Raw genomic sequence first — 21,783 nt, 5'->3', positions numbered from 1 at the left:
AATGCAGCATGCAAGATACTTAAATAATGTTAAAATGACCAAAAAAAAAAAAAAAAAAACCACAAATTCAAACCATTAATAAACTTGTCAGATACTCCACTGCAAAGAAATTTCAATGTAAATTTCACCTGAAAACTTTGCTTTTATCTCACCTCACAAATGTCCAAATAGGACATGCAGTTCTTACAATTACTTTCGCTGATCATATGTCATGATGTATTTTTATGATCATTTTAAGTTATTTTATATTTTTTGCCAGAAGTTAAGTTCTTCCTGTGTGTAATGTAGTTGATAATTACAGTATTCTATTAAATGATCTCATTTCTGTACTACAGTTTCATTCATTAAAATTTATTAAGTAATTGAGCTGAGACGGCATGAGCTCTTAGCTGATGCCCACCCAGCCACTCACTCCTTTCCTACAGTGGGAGAGGAAAATCCTTGGAGTGCAAAAGTGAAAAAACATGTGGAGATACACTCAGTTCAACAGGTAAAGCAAAGTTGTCTGGGCAAGCACAGCAAAAAATTAGGAATTCTTTCACTGCTTCCCCTCAGCCAGCAGGGTATTTCCTGGCTATTTCCAGGAAAGCAGGGTTCATCATGCATAACAACTACTTTGGAAGACAAATCACACTGAATGTCCTTTTACTTTCCTCCAGTTTTACTGCTGAACATGATGCCATACAGTGTGGAATATCCATCCATTACCTGAGGGGAGCTTATAAACAGGATGGGAGATTGATTTTTTACATGGACAGATAGTGATTTCTGATTCCAGAAAATGAACCAGAGAAACAAGTGAACGGGCATCAACTCAAATCAGGTAGAAGGCTTGCAGAAGGAGGGGGGTGCTGGCTGGTTGGTTGGTTAGTCGGCTGGCTGTTCCCTCAGCAAATGAAATCAAAGGGCAAGTACACACTGAGTAATTATATTGTAGAATAGTAAGTGGTATTAAAATGAAATATAAGCTTTAAAAGTAATTACAACACAGCCCTAGAGATGAGAGAGAGGGCGAAAGAGAGAGAGAGAGAAGGATATGGTACATGGTACATCCATCCATCCATCCATCCATCCAATAGACAGAAGAGTTAAGAAACAGAAATGAATAAACACAGAGAGTCCAGGTCAGTCTACATTAGAGTTGAACTGTTTTCCTCAACTTCCATTTGCTGATTAAAAGCAATAGAATTATTATTAATGTCATGTGGACAGCATCACTCTCTGCACTTCTTAATCAAACCACAAGAACATGTTGCCAGAATGTGAAACAAAGGTCTAAGATATTGAAGGACTTCTTAGTCTACAACTTATATGGAAAATATGGCTGGTTTCACATCCTGATTGGAATTGTCAGCAGGAGAACATTTTGACTGGTGATAATGGCCTGTAAGCCAGTCCAACATCAACAGTTTAAACATTTAATCTATTAATCACCACGCAGTTTTTGGAAACTTCATCATTCTGAGCTTTGACTCTATAAATTAATCATCCTCATCATGCTTAACAAATATGTCTTATAAATTCCTCAGAAAAAGCCGTCTGTTTCTCAGAAGTTTGTAGCAAAAATCTCATGAGGGAAGAAATAAATGAAGCAGGAAAAATAAATGTTTTACTCATTCACTCTCTGAGAATTGCTTCTTGTTTCTTGCTTCAGATTCTCACTGTTAAAAGCAGGAGAAAACAAAATTTTAGAAGTTAGGTTGCTGATTATTAAAAGCAATTATGTCTACAAAAGACTAATTGTATACCTGAAAGTCTTCGAAATCAAGTTGTTTGTCAACTAAAATTTTTAAATCAAAGTAACAGTGCATTTCTTAGTGAGTCTAAAAACACCAGTTTTCAGATGGCGTCCAGCTTCCTCACAGCTCGTGTCCCTTCATTTTACTGCTCTTACTTTAGTGTATTACTTTTTTAAATCCATTTTTCATTGCACAAATCAAATGCAGCAAATATGACTATATGTCTGAAACATATATAGGTTAAACTGACTTTTACCAAAATGAGATATCCTCAGAATGGCCTGAATTTTTATCAGTGAGAATGCTAAGCTGTCTTCTGACTTTTTTCTGTAACGATTAACAGTTCTCAAGAAACATCACAGAAATATTTTTAACATTGTTTGCTACTGTACTGTCAGATTTCTTTGTAACAACCCACAAAAAAAATTAAATTTCTACTGATTCAAAGAAATTTAAAATCTGATAAACTGAAATATCACAATAAGCACTGATCATGTTAATCTTGAACAAGTATCTATCATTTGTATAATCATTTAGTCACTAATATTCTCATTATTTAATACGATATGTCTATAAACTATTTGAATTAATGTAATTTCAGCAATATAAGAACATAAACCACACTATAAATATATTAATATTGCTAATATACAGGATAAATGCAGAGCAAAACAATAAGGTCATCTATTTTTCTCAACCTGCACAGGTTATTTCCATAATACATAGCAAACTATTTCTCCCTGAAAAGGGGAAGAAAACAAGACCTGACAGGAAAGGAGACCAACAAACCAACAACCAAGATTTGGGCAGAGGATTTACAGGTCATACTTAGATGTATGTATTCATTAAAAAGGTTAATGCAGATTGTAAAAAAGTTGCAAAAGTAACTAGTGCCCCAAGGCAGCTGTAATTTCTGCACTGAACATTTAGATGTTTTTTTTACATGTCCATTAAATCTGGCTCAAAATGAGCAGATATTTTAGCAGCTTTCCCTTCATTTGAGTAGTTGACAGTCTCAGAGGCATAGAATTTCATTTTACATCTATTCATACCACAAATGTCACTTTTCTTTTTAAATTTTCTTCAATAATTGAAGCAGCATCTTGCATTACTTGAATTAGACATTCTTCTGTGCTAAGCGTGGTTAAGACATTTTTGTTTTCTGTTTTGAGGCAAAGGACTAATGAATACTTAGACAAAAAAAAAAAAAAAAAAAAAAAAAAAGAAGAAGAATGGGAAAAAAAAAGAATTAAGGGACATTCAGATTTGTGTGCATTTGTCTGGAATGATATCAGTCCTGGCTCTCACAAATCTTCTACAAAGCATTAGTTCAAATTGATACAGACATCAGCACTAAGTGAATTAAAAACAGGATCAAAGACTGAGGAGTAGATGGTAATGAATCTGGTTAAATGGAGAATGTGCTTGGCAGCTCTGGAATTAAGTCATGTCTTACCTGTGCAGTATTGAAGGTCTGGAAAAGAATGAAAAGCATGTTAGTATTAGTTGAAAACATCTTTACAACAGCAAAAAAAAAAATGCATTTGCTAGAGCGGGAAGAATTAATGCAATAACAGAATTTGACAAAATGGAAAATGAAAGATAGCATTTTGCCTGGCAAATAACTTGAATCAATGACAGAATTAGAGTTCAGGCAAGCAGCCATGTGGAAAGATCCTAATATGCACTAAGAGGTCTGGATCAAACACAGTCTGCAGGAGATACAGCAGAAGAGACAGATGAAATGTGGACTGTTCAAGAATTTTATACTTTGGAGAATCAGAGTATAATAACTTAGCAAGTATATAACTTTACCAAATAAACTGGAAGAGAATCAAAGAGCAGTACTAGGAACTCCTGATTAATTAATCATTAATCACTAAAATTACTACAGGGACTGGTGATCATCTGAACAGTGGGCACCTCACTTATCAGTATTAATGCTGTCCTCAACAAAACCCAGAGTGAATCAATTTATGAAGTAGTTGTTTGAAATATGTAGAAGAAAAAAATATATATAAAGGTGCTTTGTTTATGTAGCTTTTCAAATTGATACCAGAAATCCAACAGGTCAGCAGAGAGCTTCAGAAATAATACATCAGAGTAAAAAAGAGGCTTCTCTATACATGAGATCTGTTTAAAGGTCAGAGACTAAGTTAGACAAATACAAACCAGCTCAGATTTAAGGTCTTTTCTTTAAGGAAAAAAAAAAAGAAAAAGAAAAGAAAAACACATTTGTACAAGGAAAAACAAAATGTGTGAATTCACTGCAAATTTTTCAAGAAGAAAATCAGAAATAAGTCATCTTAGAAGATAATACAGGGGTTAATAAATTGAAGGGAAGATAATGAAAGATAGCACTAAATAAAAAATTGTTTCCTTTTCTTTTTTCATAGATAGATTGTATCCAGAAGACAAATTTTCCAAATATGCTAATAACTATGAAAACTAAGTCCACATGTTCTGCCACAGAACACAGGCCCTTTAAGCTCACATGCTGCAAATTGATCAACAGTATTTATTAAATATGGTCCCAATTGCATCACTTTAATAATATAAACATTCCATCATTTTCAGCCTTCTTCTATAAACCAAAAATAAACATTATTATATATACAGTAGAAAGTTATTATATATTTTGATGGCTGCATTTAGATTAGCCTGTTTTCATCTTCCATGTGGATCCAAAACTGTTGCAGTGATATTCATATAAAGAAACATGTTCTGCATCTTTATTAGCATTTTTAAATAAAAAAATGTTACTAGTATATGTATATACTAGTATATAGATGACCATAATTTAGAACATTGGCTTTTACATTAGCAAATGCTTTGTTACACTAACTGTATTTAAATACATACAAGGAATATGATAGTTATCAAAAATTTGTATACTTTTACAATGGATATTTAAGAGCTATAAACTTTCTTTAAACTTCCCTTTCCTTTAAAAATCAACATCAAAGGAATCTAGTCTCCTACAGAATACACAAATTAGGCATCATCATTGAAAACTTTTTTTTGCTGCCCCACCAAAATGCTACTTTGCTATCATTAGGGACTCTGAAACAAAGATTGCAGCATACACCCATAACCAATGTACTCATAAATTATGTGATCAGAAAAAAAAAAAGAGTGCTTTTTTACTGAAATTGGCATATATTAAATCATGTATCTGCTATCTCAGTAAATCTTCTGAAACTTTGCAAAGGAGAGTTCAGATGAATGGCTTACTGCCTGTGCACTCTGAAGATCTTTGTTACTGTACAGTGGTTCTGTACACTTTCATCACATCTAAATCACACTGAGTAGTGAAGAAAATCACAGTCAGATACAAGATGTTCCATCAAGACAATTCACCCCACTTTTTGCCTTTGGTAGTCTGTATCTGATGACTGAATTAGTACAGTATGTCTACTTTCATTGCTATTATTTATTATTACAAACAGTGGCTTTGATTCACGGCATCATAGGGATAATCTCAAAGCTCTACTCATGATCTGGCCTTCTTGGTCAAAATATGGCAGTTTGCTTGAACAATTGTGTATGAATGGATAACTTGCCACATCAATAACCTCTGTAGTGAGAGAAATCAGATAAAACTGAACAGAATTTGTTAATATTTATCATACTCTTCTCTTTAATAGTATTTTTGTGACTCATCTATAGGAGAAAAGTAGACATTTCTTTTTTAAATTTAAGACTAAAGATGCTTTTAGAGGAAGCAACATACAAAAGGTCCATTCTTTAACCAGACAAAGGAACTGGATTTAGTAATTCTTAATTCAAATAAATCTTTCTGTCTTTCTGTCTAAATTGGATGAATGTGGGCTATCAGTAGCATTACACAGTGTTGAAGAGGGAGAATAAAGGTAAATAAATAATGGCACTGGGCCACCATTTATGATGAAAGAAAGGAAGTGAAGTAGTTATTTTCAGCAATTGATATATATTAACAGAAATAAGGACTTACTTTAAGACCACTGCTTAGTTGGAGATGACATTTTACTGCTTTCTACCCATTCACAGCTATTTCATATGATGCTTTACCAGGAGACAACCGTTGAAGCATGTCTCTTTGAGGCAATATATGTCATAAATGAATCAAGTCCTCCTTGAAAAGAAATATTTAAAAAAAACCAACCATATACCTTAATGTTGGTAACAGTTCTCATTTTGCAACCAGATTCAACTGATGTTTAAACATGTATTTTCCCCAAAATAATCTTTATAGTGGTGCTGTACACAAATTTAGTTGGTTTTGCATTTTGCTGTAGGGTAATTATTTCAAAGTGTTATAGTAAAAAGATTTAATGGCTTGTGATTAATGGTTTGTTTCTTTTTTTTTTTTTCTGTTCAGATTTTGACTGCTTTGTCATAAGCTTTCACTTACCTGGGTTTATTTGTGGCAGATAGTGTTCATGTTAGTGTTAGGTTTTGAACCTTATTGTTAAAATATAGCCTCTGTATTGCTGATGTACGACAAAATGTACAACTATGGAAGAAGGAGTACACATCCTTCTGCTGCTTTTGCTATCCTGCAAATACCCAAACATCTGTATATTGGATAAAACTGCATTTTAGAATGTCCTCTAACTGGAGAGTGTCTCAATATATAACTGTAAAATCAAACTCCTAAAAAGTTGGAGAAGTTAGGTTCTGCACTATTATTTAAATTTGCTTTTCAATCAAAATTAGTTCTAGTCAGTTCTATTAATTGTCAGCCTGGGAAAGATTTTTCTAGATGCATCCAAAACTTTGACAGATGAAGGAGGAAGTAACATAAACATAACATGTGGGACACACATAAAACAAAACACTAGCCATAATTCACAGGGTACCCTGAAAGCAAAATCATAGAAAAATATCTAGAGAAAGATTATACTTCTCAAAATCAACTTTTTTTAAAAATTTACTTGAGAATAATAATTTCGATAAGGAAAAAACTTGAATAAAGAGAATGAATAGAAGTCAGAAATCTTATTCAATTAATACAACATTTGTATTCTGGACTTATTATATTTAAGTTATTGATAGATGTATTTAATCACTTTTCATTAGGCATTTTGCTCCAGTAGTTTTAGATTGGGCCCTGATAAAAATCAGTAGAAAAAGGTTATGTGTAAATGAAAATAAAATTTCATTAAGTCTAATACATATAAGACATGAAACAACTGAGCTACAGTCCCAGTAATTTGTGTAAAGTACTGCATATGAGAACAAATCAAACTGTATGAAATAAAAACAAATTATCTGCAGGAATGCTTAGGAAGAATTGCCATTTTCCTTTCCATATTTTATAAGCCTGTTTTGCAAACAGGAGATGGAAAGCAATTTTACTTTCAAAACTGAAATATTATACGTATTAACCTTTGAAGAAAGCTAAACCACTGAGAATGTGATAATAGGAAAAGAACACTATATTTGAAATGGATAACCAGCTACTTGTTGAACATTTAGTATACTGTTCTGTTTTCTATCTTCAGTAGTTAAATATGATTCACTATGTATTTTTAATGAATATATTTTGTCTTTTCTATAATCTGCTCAACTCTGAAACAACTTTAGTATGAATCAGCATTTATCAATATCGATCTCTTTAAACTAAGAGTTATCTTCCTGTCTGCACAGAAAATAAAAGACTAATAACTCACTTCCCAATTCATCCCCCAAGGTATTGCTGACTAATATTGTCTGGCTCCTTTGAACAGCTGCAGTAGGTAACAGAGATGGTGAGTGATGGTGGCCACAGCTTTCTCTGGTTTAGAAAATTATTCCACCAGACACTGGGAAAGAATTATAATCAAAGATTTGGAAAGCATTAAAGATTTTCTTTGTTGCTCATTTAGTGAATTTTGATGTCACTTTTAGATAATTTCAGTAATTTCTTTTTCTCAGACAAAAAAAAAAAAAAAAAATCAAGGAAGCTAACATAATATGCCAAATTTATTGAACCAAACATAAAATCATAGAATCACCGAATCATCTAGGCTGGAAATACCTTCAAGATCATCAAGTATAACCATCAACCCAACCTACCAAGTCCCATCAATAAGCTACGAACTTTAGAGCCGCATCACCCATCCTCCTGGGATGGAGACTCTGCTATTCCCCTGGGCAGCCCTTTCCAACTCATACCCTCTCATACTCTGGCCACACTCTTTCTTCAGAAATTCTTCCTACTATCCAGTCTAAATCTGCATAACTTGTGGCCATTGCCTTATGTCCTATCACTTAGCAACTGAGAAAAAAGATGAACATCTTCCTCATTACAGAATCACAGAATTGCCAGGGTTGGAAGGGACCTCAAGGATCATGAATCTCCAACCCCCCTGCCACACGCAGGGCTACCAACCATTCCACCTAATGCTAGACCAGACTGCCCAGGGCCCCATCCAATCTGGCCTTGAACACCTCCAGGGACGGGGCATCCACAACCTCCCTGGGCAGCCTGTTCCAGTACCTCACCACTCTCTCCGTAAAGAATTTCCCCCTGATGTCCAACCTAAATCTCCCTTCCCTCAGTTTAAAACCATTTCCCCTTGTCCTGCTGTCACTCACCCTTTTAAAGAGTTGATTCCCCTCCTCTTTGTAGGCTCCCTTTAGGGACTGAAAGGCTGCAATGAGGTCACCCCGCAGCCTTCTTTTCTCCAGGCTGAACAAGCCCAGCTCCCTCAGCCTGTCCTCATAGGGGAGGTGCTCCAGTCCCCTGATCATCTTCGTGGCCCTCCTCTGGACCCTCTCCAACAGCTCCCTGTCTTTCTTGTACTGGGGGCTCCAGACCTGGACGCAGTATTCCAGATGGGGCCTCACAAGAGCAGAGTATTGCTACCTCCTTTCAGGTAGTTGTAGCAAGCTACAAGATCTCCTCACAGCCTCTTCTCCTCCAGACAAAACAATCCCAAATTCCCCAATTAGTATTCATATGTCTTGTCTTCTAGACCCTTCACCAGGTTTGTTGCTCATCTATAATATAATGTTGCTCGTTAAGTTCAAGCAACTTAATATTCTCCCTGTAGTAAGCAGCTCAAAACTGAACAGTAGTCTCACAAGTACAGCACATAAGGGGTCAATGAACTACTCCAGTCCCCTTCCTCAGTGACAGTTTAATTTTGCACTTCTCATTATGACTCTTTCTAGAAAGATGCATAACCTGGGAGGGTGTTCAGGTTTACCCTGTACAAGTTTTCTCAAAGAAGGGAAGGAGTTAAACTTTTAAGCAATGCACAACTCCCACCACACTCCTCTGTTCTTTCCCAGGGATGTCTTACTATGTATTCAAATCTCTAGGGATGTGTTTCTTCATTCAGCAAAATAAAAAGATCACTTGTAAGGGAGCTAGGCCTCTGGCCATGACTCTCCAAAAGAGAACATTTAGACTGGCTCTGTAAAGAAAACCCACAGCTGACTACATAGATATATGTTTGAATTAGCTACATTTTACACTAAAATCAAAGCATATTTAAACTCTTCTTAGCTCTGATAAAATGCAAGTCCACAAATTTGATTGCTTTTGGTGATGACTAGAGGAAAAATAAGTAATTTACAGTTCATTTGCTAAGCCATCACACAGCTCTGTCATTCCCATTGATAGCCTCAGGTATACCTCTCAAAGCCTCCAGCTGCCTTTTCCTTCACAGAGTCATTCCCTTTAGTAACTATACCTACTTCTCTAATGACTGCGGATGGGCAGCCAAGCAGGGAGCAGATGTATCAGCATGTACAGATGAAGCATGTGAAATCACTCACAGGGTTGATTAGAGCATTTCCAACAATCATCTCAGTGGCAGAAAAAGAAGAAAAAATAAAAAAGGTTACACTTTTTTGTTCCAACTTTCCAAGGCCAAAAAAGTTAGCAACATATTCTTTATTTGCCCCTCTCTGCTCTCTGAACTTGTTGCTTGAAAGATTATTTCATTGCCTGGTATGCACTGGGCCAATCTCACAAGCAGAGAAGAGATACTGATTTATTTCAAAATTGCACAGATTTGGACACTAGGCGGTCTCCTGCAAAGGAGCGCACACAGGGATTTTCCACAATATTTTTAAGCATATTCTTATCACTTGACCACTACCCAGACACAGCCTCCAGCTCCATGATTTGTTACCTAATTTGCATATTATTACACAGCACTTCTTGAAATTGCACATGCTCAGGGGAAAGACCTCCAAAACAGCCCAAGTCTTCAAGCCAGTAGGTGAGATTTTTATTATTGTAATAAGGATAGTTCAATTAAGGACAAGATTAATCTTCCTTTCTGCTGACTACTCTAGTCATACTAATGAAATACATGTTTAATTTACATACTTCCAGGATGTTTCTGTCTTTAAGGGCAAGCTTACGATCCAAATTGTAATTAAGATTTCCTCCACATAAACGTTATAGACAGTTTCAATGATGACCCTAATCCAGGATCTTCAAATTGCACCCAGTAGTAGAAATTCAGGGCTAAGGAGAAAATTCTGTAGCATTATAATTTAAATTCCATGTATCTAAAAGCTGTTGTATTAAACACTTAACTATGGAAAAACAGTAGAAAATACAGACAGAAGTGTATAATATAAACGTAAGAAAAAGAAATACTAGGGAATCTCTGGAGAAAAATACAATTTTACTTTGAATTTTAACTAATTAGACACATGAGTTCTATGAAAAGGATAGCCTGTTAGTGAAGAAGAGAAAAGGCTAGTCTGAAAGGTCAAATAGAAACAGGAAATTAAGAAAGCCAAAGAAGAAATAGATGAACACCTTGAAACAGATACTGATTTGAGTAATAAGTTCTTTAAATATCTCAAAAACAAAAAGCTTGTTATAGACAATGCCCAACCTTTTAAAGGCTTGTTCAAGAGCAAAAAGGCTTTAGGATTTTTTTTTAGGCTTAAGGGCTTCTTTTTGCAAGTTTTTAACTAATGCTGGACAGGTTTCCATATGCAGAGAACTTTTTATTTTATTTTGGTAGCAGACAGGTTAGAGGGACTAAACTTCAAGAAGTTACATATGAATTCTAAAACAAAATACAAGGTCATAAATCATCGTAAGTACTTAAGAACTAAGGGACTCAAATATGAAATTGTAAATCTGATTGCAGAAGTGTGTAACCTACCATTACAGACTGATACTATGCCAGATTACTGTGAGATTCCTGTGCAATCTCATCTACGCTTGGGGCTGAAGGAGGGAAGGAGGGGCCTTGGGAACTTCAGCACAGTAAGTCTGGATTTCATCCCTGAGAAGAGAGCAGCAAAACATAGAGTTATCAAGGAAGGTACTGAGAACAAAAAAGACAAGATGTTTTCCCACTATGTAAAACCACATCTTTACTATTGCATATATACTCTGCCCTTCAAAAAACAAAAATAAAAATGGTAGTGATGTTAGAAGAGAACCAAAAAAAAAAAAAAAAGAGAGAGAGAGAGTAAAAGTGATTAAAAATTTAGAGCAGCCACTTGCAGGGAAAAACCAGAAAGGGCTGAGACAACTCATTTTGGAGAGGAAACAGCTATGGAGACAAATAGTTACTTCTTACAGTAGGCAAAAAATAAACTCAAGCAAAAAATGTATCAACCTCCACAGTATGGGAACTCGTTTAAGTTTAAATAAGAAGTTTAAATTGGTAAACAAAACACTTCTAAGTTAAGGTGAAAGCATGGACTATCACTAAGCAGGTGGGAATGTCTGGATCAGAGGTGTACTGACCAGCAACCCAGCTCCAGCACTGCTGGTAGCAGGGGGGCAGGAATGGCCAGACTTTTGTGCTAGTCCCAACCAAGGTTTTCTGCCACTATCAGAGACAGAATTGGAGCTTTCACACTTCTGCCCCAAAACATTTCTTCAGTTCTTATGTAGAGTTGTAAAATTCTGACTGCACAAAGTTTGAACATTAAAAAATGATGACTAGAGGAAAATTTCAGGAGGAAAGATAAGATAGCATCATGAGAAAATTAAATGGAATTGCTATTGTATATTTTTACTTTAGTTTTATAAACTTCTGGAAAATGACTATTCCTTCTCACTAGATGGTAATTCATGAGTTAATAAGGTACAGTTAAAATTAGCATCAGTTCAGCTCTCTGAGATATTCTTAAATTCCACAATATTCCAAAATTATGTATTCTGACTCTTGGACATAAATATTCTCTCATTCACAATCTTTGATTGGAGAACATTTATAAAAGTTATTCAATTGCATATTCTACCAAAAGTAGTCTTATTGTTGCTCTTAGGCTATTAAAAATGAAACAGTAGTCTGAAACTTTTTGTTGATACCTCATTTTTTAATTAGAAATCTGTTCAGTTTTGTTTTTGAAATTAATTTGATCCCTCAGAAACAGAAGACCCATGTTCTATCATTGAGCAGTCCCATCATACTTTAGGAAAACAAGAGGTGAAATTGTAATAAAATAGAACTTGTAACTCCGTACAGGAATGATTCTAAAATCACTGCTGCTTTTCTTCCTGCAATATAAATGCCATCTATTTATTTCTATTATACTCTGAGAACTAAATTTCTGATACTTTAAGGAATGTATGAAGTAATAAGAAATTATAAATCTTTGCATACAATAAGCGAGTAAATAGTTATAATAGTTATACAGTAAATAATTATTTCATTCTTATTTAGATGAAGAATTATTAATCAAAGATGAGCTTTCCATTTTTTCTTTAAATTTTGTTTTCCTCTACATAGTGGAGCAAAGTAACTGCAAGGTGAACTTTCCTATATATTTGGAGAATTAGATACTAATGTGTCCTATACACAGGCTGAAAAAATATCCGTTAATACTGTTAAACAACTACATTTAACAGTATTAGTGCTGCGTTATTAGCTTTTCTGTACCTGGGAAGAACAATATTTTTATTTCAGTAACATAGCGTCTACAACTACAGGCTTTGTATGTCCAAGATTAGAATGTCTTTTAGTGTCAATCATAAAAGGATTCATAAAGAGAACATTTCTGTCACTCAATTTAACCCTGTCTAGTTGTGTTTGTCCACAAGAATGTAGCAATCCGCACTTTAGCTAGTCCTGAAAACTATTATTTGCTTGAGTAGTTTCCTTGGGAAATAAATTCCTGTAATCCTCAGTATCACTGTTCACATCAGCAAAGTTTGGAAGGGTCTTATCTCTAGATTAGTAAAAGTCTTGCTGTGTCACCTTACTACATACAATACTGCCTAAAGCTCCATTTAAAAGATGTAGAGAGTTAGTAAATTTTCTACAGTCAGTGTGCTGGAACAAGTTGCTGTCCTTGTAGAACTTACTTCGCTTATCCTATCTCTAAAAATATTACACATTCTTGAAAAGCTAGATCATTTATAGATGTCTCAAAGATGTTCTAATGGAGAAGTAAAAATCTGTATATCTTGAACAAAAAATAGAATACAAAAGAGTTTATTTTCAGGCATTGCACTGGGTGCAGAGTGGGGAATCAATCAGTTCTGAAACCAGAATGGAGGCTTTCAAGGCCTTGCAAAATACCTTACACACAGAAAGAGACAACGTATGATGTCCAGTGCAGAGATAAGGCTGTTTTTCATGTTAAAAAAAAAATAAAAATAAAAAAAGAAAAAGAAAGAAAAAGAAGAAGGAAAAAGAAGAAGGAAAAAAGAAAAAGAAAAAGAAAAAGAAAAAGAAAAAGAAAAAGAAAAAGAAAAAGAAAAAGAAAAAGAAAAAGAAAAAGAAGAAGGAAAAAGAAAAAGAAAAAGAAAAAGAAAAAGAAAAAGAAAAAGAAAAAGAAAAGAAAAAGAAAAAGAAAGAAAAAGAAAAAGAAAAAGAAAAAGAAAAAGAAAAAGAAAAAGAAAAAAGGTCTCCTTATTTTTTAGATAAAAATATTAGAAGTTATATTCATAAAAATCTTTTTTTTTTTTTTTTTTTCACTCCAGGGGTTGCAGAACTTTTGTCCTTACAGGATTGTAGATTTTCTTTTCTGTTTCTCCATATTTATTCATTTTAATCTTTTTTTGTAAAAATATATTTACTTGTCAGTTCTAGAAAATGAAGTACTCTCAGCCTATGAAGCAGGTTGGGTGGAAGCTGTAACAGCCCCTTTATTACCACTATTCAAAGGTCAATTCTACTGAAAACAATCGGGCTCAATCCCTTTAAGAGATTGCAAGCAGTGTGATTTGATTAAACTGTCCTACAAGAGCATACACATAAGGTGATCTAACAGGAGCCATCTAACTTGAGCCACATATTAGACTGGATACTTAAGGCATATAAGTAAATCAGTATAGACTATTCCCATCTAATTTACTGCAGATTCAATGAAATGAGTCAAATTAATACAACTAGTCTATCTTGACAACAGTGTCTGTACTCACTATCACCAGCATATTTCAAATTAATAGTTATGCTGGTAAAGTACACACAAGCAGTAAATGCACTCTTTTATTATTATTTTTTATACCATAAAATATGAAAAAAAAATTATTTTCATCATGAAAAAAAGAATCAGCACCAAAGGTAAATATTATTTTGCCATTTTTTCCAAATAATTACTTTAATAAGTGAGTTTAAAGAGCTTCCACAAGCTTCCTTGGATGGAGCCTAAAATTCCAATGAACTTACACAGCAGTCCCCATGTCTATTGCCTTTTCCACTCATTAGGCTTGTGATAGGTCCCAGAGGCTAAGACTCAAATGTATTTCTTCAGAAGCCCTTACACTGAGTAATGTGGCTGGTGACCCAAGTGATAAAACAAAAGTTCTTGGCCTTTTGCCTAACCATTAAGTAAAGGAGAGAGAATGAGATTTAAAGATAGAGATAGGTAGAGATATTTAAAGAAGTTTGAATTTGAGTGCCAGGAGGGGTTGATTGCTAGGCAGCTACAACTGAGAGGGAAACAATATGGAACTTCATGGACAGATGGAGGAAAGAAAGATGGAATAAAATTATTTCTCAGAAGTAAGTATAGGCAATGAACACCGTCGTGGGCATGGTGTAAGCTTTGGGGTATAAAGAGCATTAGATATAATTAAAAAAAAATCCAAAAGCAACCTATTAAGAGACTTGATCAGGGAGTAAATACCAAAATAGACAGTGATCTGGTAGAAAGTCTATTTTCTGAAAGCAATCAGAAGGTCTGAGCAGGGAAGAAGAATGATACAGAAATGTGTCTTTTATTCTCACTGTGTATTATAGAGCTTGCTTAACTCATTCGCTTAACTCAGGGGAGAGCTACAAATAATACAAATAATTGCAATTTTTTTCTTAAAATTTATGTGATTTTTGCCTAAAGAATTTGCAAAAAGAAGAAATCAAAAACATTTTGCAGAACCCATAAATTAAAACAAAAAATATATGTTCACAGTTGAATTGGTACAGCCTCCAAAATGTGTCCATTGCTCCAGAGGATTCCGGTAGATTTCTGCCTCAGTGAGAAAAGATAGCTTCAAGGATGTAATACATCAGAGTTAAGGACAAACAGGCTGTGATTGCAGAAGTGAAAGATATTAACAGATCTACAGAGCTTTTGGCCTGCGGACTAAGAGTGGTTGTAGACTAAAGAGTCCCAAAGATCTGTTTGTTTCCTCAAAGTCAGCCTGAGAGTGGAAAAGAAAGAGCCAAGAGAAAGAGATGAGCTTTACTTTACAAAAAATATATATAGCATATTAAATATATATCGCATATGTTATTTTAAATCTTTTGCAGCAGATGCCTTAGAGTAGACCTTTAACTTGAGGTGAGCATTTAGAATTTTTTGAAAACCTATTAAGGAGTAAGTAAGGAGAACAGGAAACAATCAAAAGACAATTCAAGTCTGTTGTGATGCTGAAAACCCACTGACTTTCCAGTTTGATATTGTCTACAAAGAGTCCTGTGCCTGTTAGATACTCAATTTAACCTTCTCATGCCAAGTTACAAAAGTTAGGTTGAAATCCTGGGATCAGTCTGAGTTTTATTTCTCAGAGATCAAAAAATACTAATTTCATCAGAGTAAATGTTTTCTATACATAAAAAAATATAGATCTTCCATTAATATAAAATCATGATGATGATGATTTAAAAATTATTTTCCTTGCATCCTGCTCCTAGCAATACTTTCAAAATAATGATAGTGAAACTTTGAATTCAAACTTCCACATCACTTTAAGTTCTTTGACTTGGCAGGTATGGCAGATGATGGCTTTTCCTGAAAATTTCATTGGTGCTGAGTAAGATACCATGGGTGTATTTTTGCTTCATTTCTGTGGAGAAATCAAACAAACAGAAAGAAGCAGACAGCTTGCATATGGGAAGTTGTACTGAATGATAGTTCAAGTAACTTGACCAAAGTCAGAGTGAAGTTACGTATCAGACCTGGGACACAAAGCCAAAATATTCCTATATTACTCCTAAACCCCACAAAGCTTTTTAAGTCATATTTCCGAAATGGTTCCAGAAATTAGGGAAAGGATGCGAAGGCTTTAATAAAAATATTAATTATGTAAGTTATTATTTTTCAAGTGTTATTCTGTGACAAGAATTACAAAGCATTCCCATGCCCTGTTTGCAGCCAGTATGTGTAAATCATGTACTAGGGAAGTTATGCAGCTGTTTCACATTCATACATTACGTGTGTATTTACAGGCTTAGGTTATAATGAATTAGGAACACTTTATCTCTTATTGATATTTACAGCTTCAGGGTCCAAAAGGTCCACCAGGCCATATTGTTCAGTCTCCAGTAAAACAGGACAGTACTTTCCAGGTAATTGACGGATCGTTACCATTCATCATACCTACCTTTGTAGCTACAGGGAGCAACTTAAATATGGTTCTAATGATAAACCTCAGGAGAAAATGACACAAGCATATATTCCATCCTTGCAGGTTTTTGCTATATTTTTAGATTTATTATCTCTAAACATGAGATTTTTGAGCAAGTTAAATGCTTACAAAATGAAGGAAGAGTCTGGGGAGTTTTCTTACTAGCATATACTTCAACTTTGATTTCCTGGATATTGAACAAAGATTGTCAAATATTTGTAAAAGTTAATTAAATTTGGATAGGCCAAACACAGCATAATAATCTAATCTGCCATCCCGACACTGTATTAATTAGATTTAGTAGAATAACTGCAAAATTTAAATGCTTGGCAAAAAATACATTCTAGGTGTCACCAGATTTGACACAGATTTCAATCCATGTCTGTTCACATAAATTGACAACTCTTTGGACATCACTGCTCTAAAATCTATTTGAGCTGATAAATAAAATTGCTATAAAGGACACACCTACCAGCTGAGCTTTGCCGAAGTGCAAACTCTACCATTAGCAAAGGCAGTAAAACAAAGAAGGACCTCAGGGTTAAAATCTAGCTGAAAGCGTTTGCATCATAAGTACTCATTCTATGTTTTCAGTAGTGTGTATATTTTATGTACTAAAATCACTACTAAGTATGTGTTATTACAGAGTACAGTTATTACATATTGTATCTACAATATATCTTACCCATAATTAATATGAAAACTTACCGTCTTTGATTCCTTATGACAGCTGATTACTCAATATTGTATTGGTAGTATATATAACATTTAAAGATTAAAAAATAGAATAGTATGCTGTGCTAAGAAGAAGAGAGTGTGAGGGGAATGTCTCAGTTTTATTTTTTTCCATTTAGTACTTAGTATAATAATAGATTTAATAGCTATCGTATCACAGATTTGCTCCAAGGATTCAAAACATTGACAGCAACACAATGGGAGTTTTTGATTTCTGGTTGATTTTTTTAGTGGGAGTTTTGTTGTTATTGTTTTGGTCAAATTACTGAAAAAACAGGGTTACATCATTGAACTTGCAGCATACAACACCTGTAGCACAGTTATACTGCATACAAGGCAAAATTGTGTGACTTGCTAACTGTCCTTATACATTTTTCATTGGGCAGATGAGATAAAATTCACAGTTCCTTAGCTCACACTCTCAATGCTCTCAGTTGACACCACTAGTCAATATTGCTAGTCTCTGCAAAAGATGTTTCCCACAATTTCTACATCGCCTCCTATAGATGAAGATTGTTCCTGTTGTCTCTTTCAGTAGATCCGACCCACAGGACTCCAACCATAGATGTTTGAGTGGTTACATCTCAGCACAACATATGACTGGTATTTACAGGTGATCCATATATTTGTGCAGTATTGAAAGGTCAAAGAATTTATGGATACACAACTTTTGCCACTAGGACTTTGAAAGCAAGGATCAGTTTAGGTGAGACTGCAATATGATTTTCTTACTTCTAGGAAACTTACTTATTAAAGTTAATATTGACTGTGCATGTGCATTCACAACCTCCAGCAATATCACCTGAAGAAGCTAAGTGATCAAAAATGTAGCCTGTGCCTGACAAAAGCAGCAAACATTGAGTATATGAAATAAAATACAGTTCTACAACAAGCTGAAAGTGCCTGTAGCTCATGTGAGAACATGAATCTCTGATTTTCACAATTTTAACCCTGTAATAAGTGTATAAGGCTATAGAGGATAAAAAGAGTTGTTTTTACACCTCACACAACTCTAGTAGTCCCGGTATATTTTTTTCTCCTTCAGTATGTGCATCAGATGCAATTCTTTGGTAATTTATATCTTTTGCTGACTTTCCTCACATGAAAGAAATGGTTAAATGTGTGATATTAATAGTCACTCAAGAGATTTTATTTATAATTACAATTGACATATCCTCTATTTTTTTTTTCAACACCATTAGCTTATGATTTCATCATTACTGATTTAATTCAGGAGGGAGGCAAGTGTGAAAGGAATTGGGAAACAAATTCTGTAGAGTTATGAACTGAGAAGCAAGTTCCCTCTCACCGAGGGGCAATAAGACACGCCAGGAAAACAATGAGTAGTTAGGAGTTCCAGCTCTCCCAGTCTGATGCCCTGCCATTCCTTGTGATCAATATTGCCATCCCAATCAACGGCTGAGACACAGTTTTCTTTTTCTTTAGTGATGATGAGCCAAGAGGCAATGTACAATGACATCGTAACTACTTATCTCCAACCATGCTCCTAGTGGTCTCCATTTGCTCTCCCCCTGTTTTTAGTTGTTTTTGGTTGGTTGGTTGATTGGTTGTTTCATTTTTTTGTTTTTGTTTTTTTAATACAGCCAGACAGCCTCTATTATGGACCTTACTAGCTTTCAGAAATTAAGCTGGCATAAGTCAAGTATTCACATCTTGCCTTTGGCCATCTTTCAGCATAGCCCTACAGCTAAGATGCTGTTTTCTCTGCGGATCATTTTCTCAACCACACATTGTGACCTTCACCCCTTCCTCCAATCAGTGTTCAGAATCTCTTTATTAGTAGAAATCTCCTTTCAACATTTACCTATCTTGTTAGAACTTGGGCTGATTTTTCAAATATTTTTCTTTGTTTCAACAGTTTCTTAATTTTAAGCTTCTCAGTTAAGAATACTCTAAGCCTGACCCTACAATAACTGCTACAGGATTTAAGAAATATTTCAACATTATCAGAAGGGAAATAGTTAAATAAATAAAGCTCCCTAAATCCATCTTCGTTTTTAGGAAAGAAAAACTACATGAAACTTCCATTATTCTGCAAAAATTTCAATCTGTATTTCTATTACAAGAAAATTCTTCCAAGAAGAACCTTTTCACCAATTCTATGTCACAGAAATTAAGTAAACTTAAAAACAAACAAACAAAAAAGTGACATGAAATTGCTATTCCTGATAAATTGCTTTTGCCTTTCTTTTGTTTCAATATGAAAAATCATTATCTTTTTAAAGGCAAAAACTGAAACAGTGTTTGTAACCATAGAAACTACCTTTACTCACATGTAAAACAAATTTAAAACTATACTGCAAAAAGTACAAAAATATCACAAGATATTAGTATGCAGATACGACAAACATAATTCTCTCTTTAAATAAACTGAGCTGATACTAGAAACATAATCCTTAGAAGATTTGCCTCATGAAGTGCAGATGTTTAATATTTCTTCAGCAACGAATACACCTGTCTTTTCCTTTGCACCCTTCTCCCTGCCACGACAGAAACAGGACATCCCTTTTTCATAACTTCTGGTATTTGATAGGAGGCATCCTTCAGGTCCATCCTTGATGCTCAGTGACATTTTAAATTTAATACTTGATTTTTCTTCTCCTTTAGATTGTAATGAACAGTATTTGGACACTAATGGCAGTACATGCAAGCATTCTCTTCTGGAAAATAAGTATATAACAGATTTTAATAATTATCTAAGTGTCATGGAGCCAAAGTCTCCATGGAGCCAACATCTCTCACAAGCACAAATAAATATTTCAAATATTTCCTTTCTTTTATTTACTCCTATGCTCCCAAATTTAATTCTATTCATAATGGTTTCCTCCTTTTAAATCTTGAATAACTTGCACATTTCTCACTTCAGTGGTGTTACGTTTTCCTGAAGTCATTGTGGTTTTCTATACATTTGTTTTGTATCTCCTTAGTTCATTTGGTTTAGCTAGTAAAAGAGATGGCAATAAGAAAGCTAGAAAGCTTGGGAGTGAGTTTGCTGAAAGGGGACATCAAAATGAGGGAAGTATGGCTTCATCTGAGTTACTTCTAAGCAGCAGAGCTATGCAAAGAGAGGCATTCTATATACCTGCAAAGAGTACATCATCTATTTTCCTCAGCCCACTCATCCAAATGTCTTTGTAGGCCACTAAGCTTCAGATCATGCTTCTGATGGAGCGCTGTGCACTGCCCACTGGCAATGTGCTACGATATTAAAATTGAGAGAGCAGGAGTTGTGCTGTAGGCAACAAAAGATACCAATTCCTTAGTGTATTAGCATTACACAGAAATAAAATGCTGTTTTCTTTTCTCCTTGTGTTTTTTTTTTCTTTTCAAGTTTTGAGTCTGGATGAGCACAGAACTGCTGTAGGTTATACAGTCCTGCTCCAACCTTTCTTTGTATTTAGCGAAAATAAAAACCTAAGTGTTGATTTGCTATTATACAACTTTGTATTATAACGTCTTTTTTTTTGTTGTTCCATTACCCACAGAGGCTAAAAAAAAAATTAATGATCTTAAAGTGGTCAGCCTCATCATTCAGTAGCATGCCTAAGCAAAAAGCCATGTTCAAACGGTGGACCCATCTATGATCCTTATGATAGTCTAATTCCTAGGACACACTGGATTTAGGAAATTGCACTTACTTCTGTAATTAAGTACATTGTTAGTGTTCAAGATGCTGTTTTTGTTTGGCTTTAATTGTTGCCTTTTTTCCCCTACAAAATTTTGTTTCATAAGTTTCTGTAGGATCAAAACTGCTTAGTTTAAAGACAAACATAGTAAAACTGAACAGTCTTCAGCATAAATACAAGTTTGGATTGTTTTCTCCAGTTTTTTCGTTTTCTCCATCTTAAAAAAGTAACCACTCATCTTCTTGATTTGCACTACTGTAATCAACCACTACTATCAATATTAAATCACTTGAAAAATCAGAAGGGGGAGAGTAAATGTGATTATAGTTCGTAGACATCAGCACTGGTGTTGTCTGAGATTCCCTAGATCCTCCAAAATATTTGTATCAGGTAAGCAAACACAAGATGTAAAGGTAGGTAATATGCCTTCTACTACAGCCATACTTCTAGGCCAGGTGTGTGATTTGAGGGAACCTTGAGCAGCCTTAATTTTTATGTTTTTATAGAAGTTATTTGTTTCCGAAGTATCTGTCATTTATTTACAGTTGATGGAGTTGGAAAACTTAGTTCTACAGTGAAAACAGGACTGTGGTTATAGCTTCAGTTTAACAAGACCTTCTAAGATGCCAATGGACTTTGGCAAGATTAAATACATGAGAAATGATACTGCAGTTATCTTTAGAGAGTTTGTTTCTTTGGTCAGGATGGAAACATTACACAGGAATGGAAAGGATAAGGGCATATCCATTCTCAAAGATTTTAAGGTCTAGAAGATGTTTGGAGATTCAAGTCAGAACGGGACATTGTTTTCTGGCTGCAAAGAACAGATGTGTATTCCTACTGCTGGTTCTGAAAGTTGCACCCTCACTCACATTTCTCAGTGACAAAAATAAAACAAAACAAACAAGAT

At 34.6% G+C, this 21,783-nt stretch overlaps 1 long non-coding RNA gene across 1 annotated transcript; it reads right to left on the bottom strand.

Moving 5' to 3' along the window:
- Positions 1-1,602: 1,602 nt before the first annotated feature.
- Positions 1,603-10,975, bottom strand: LOC149918692 (uncharacterized). The gene is made up of 3 exons (XR_016465645.1): positions 10,844-10,975; positions 3,196-3,213; positions 1,603-1,661 (listed from the first exon to the last, which is right to left on the bottom strand). It is a non-coding gene; the product is annotated as an uncharacterized LOC149918692 (long non-coding RNA).
- Positions 10,976-21,783: the final 10,808 nt, after the last annotated feature.

The sequence above is a fragment of the Phasianus colchicus genome, chromosome 3 (genome assembly GCF_987193195.1).
Source record: "Phasianus colchicus chromosome 3, bPhaCol1.hap1.1, whole genome shotgun sequence".
NCBI classification, from domain to species: domain Eukaryota; kingdom Metazoa; phylum Chordata; class Aves; order Galliformes; family Phasianidae; genus Phasianus; species Phasianus colchicus.
Note: the sequence above shows the minus strand (reverse complement) of the source record. Positions and strands in the feature narration are given on the sequence as shown.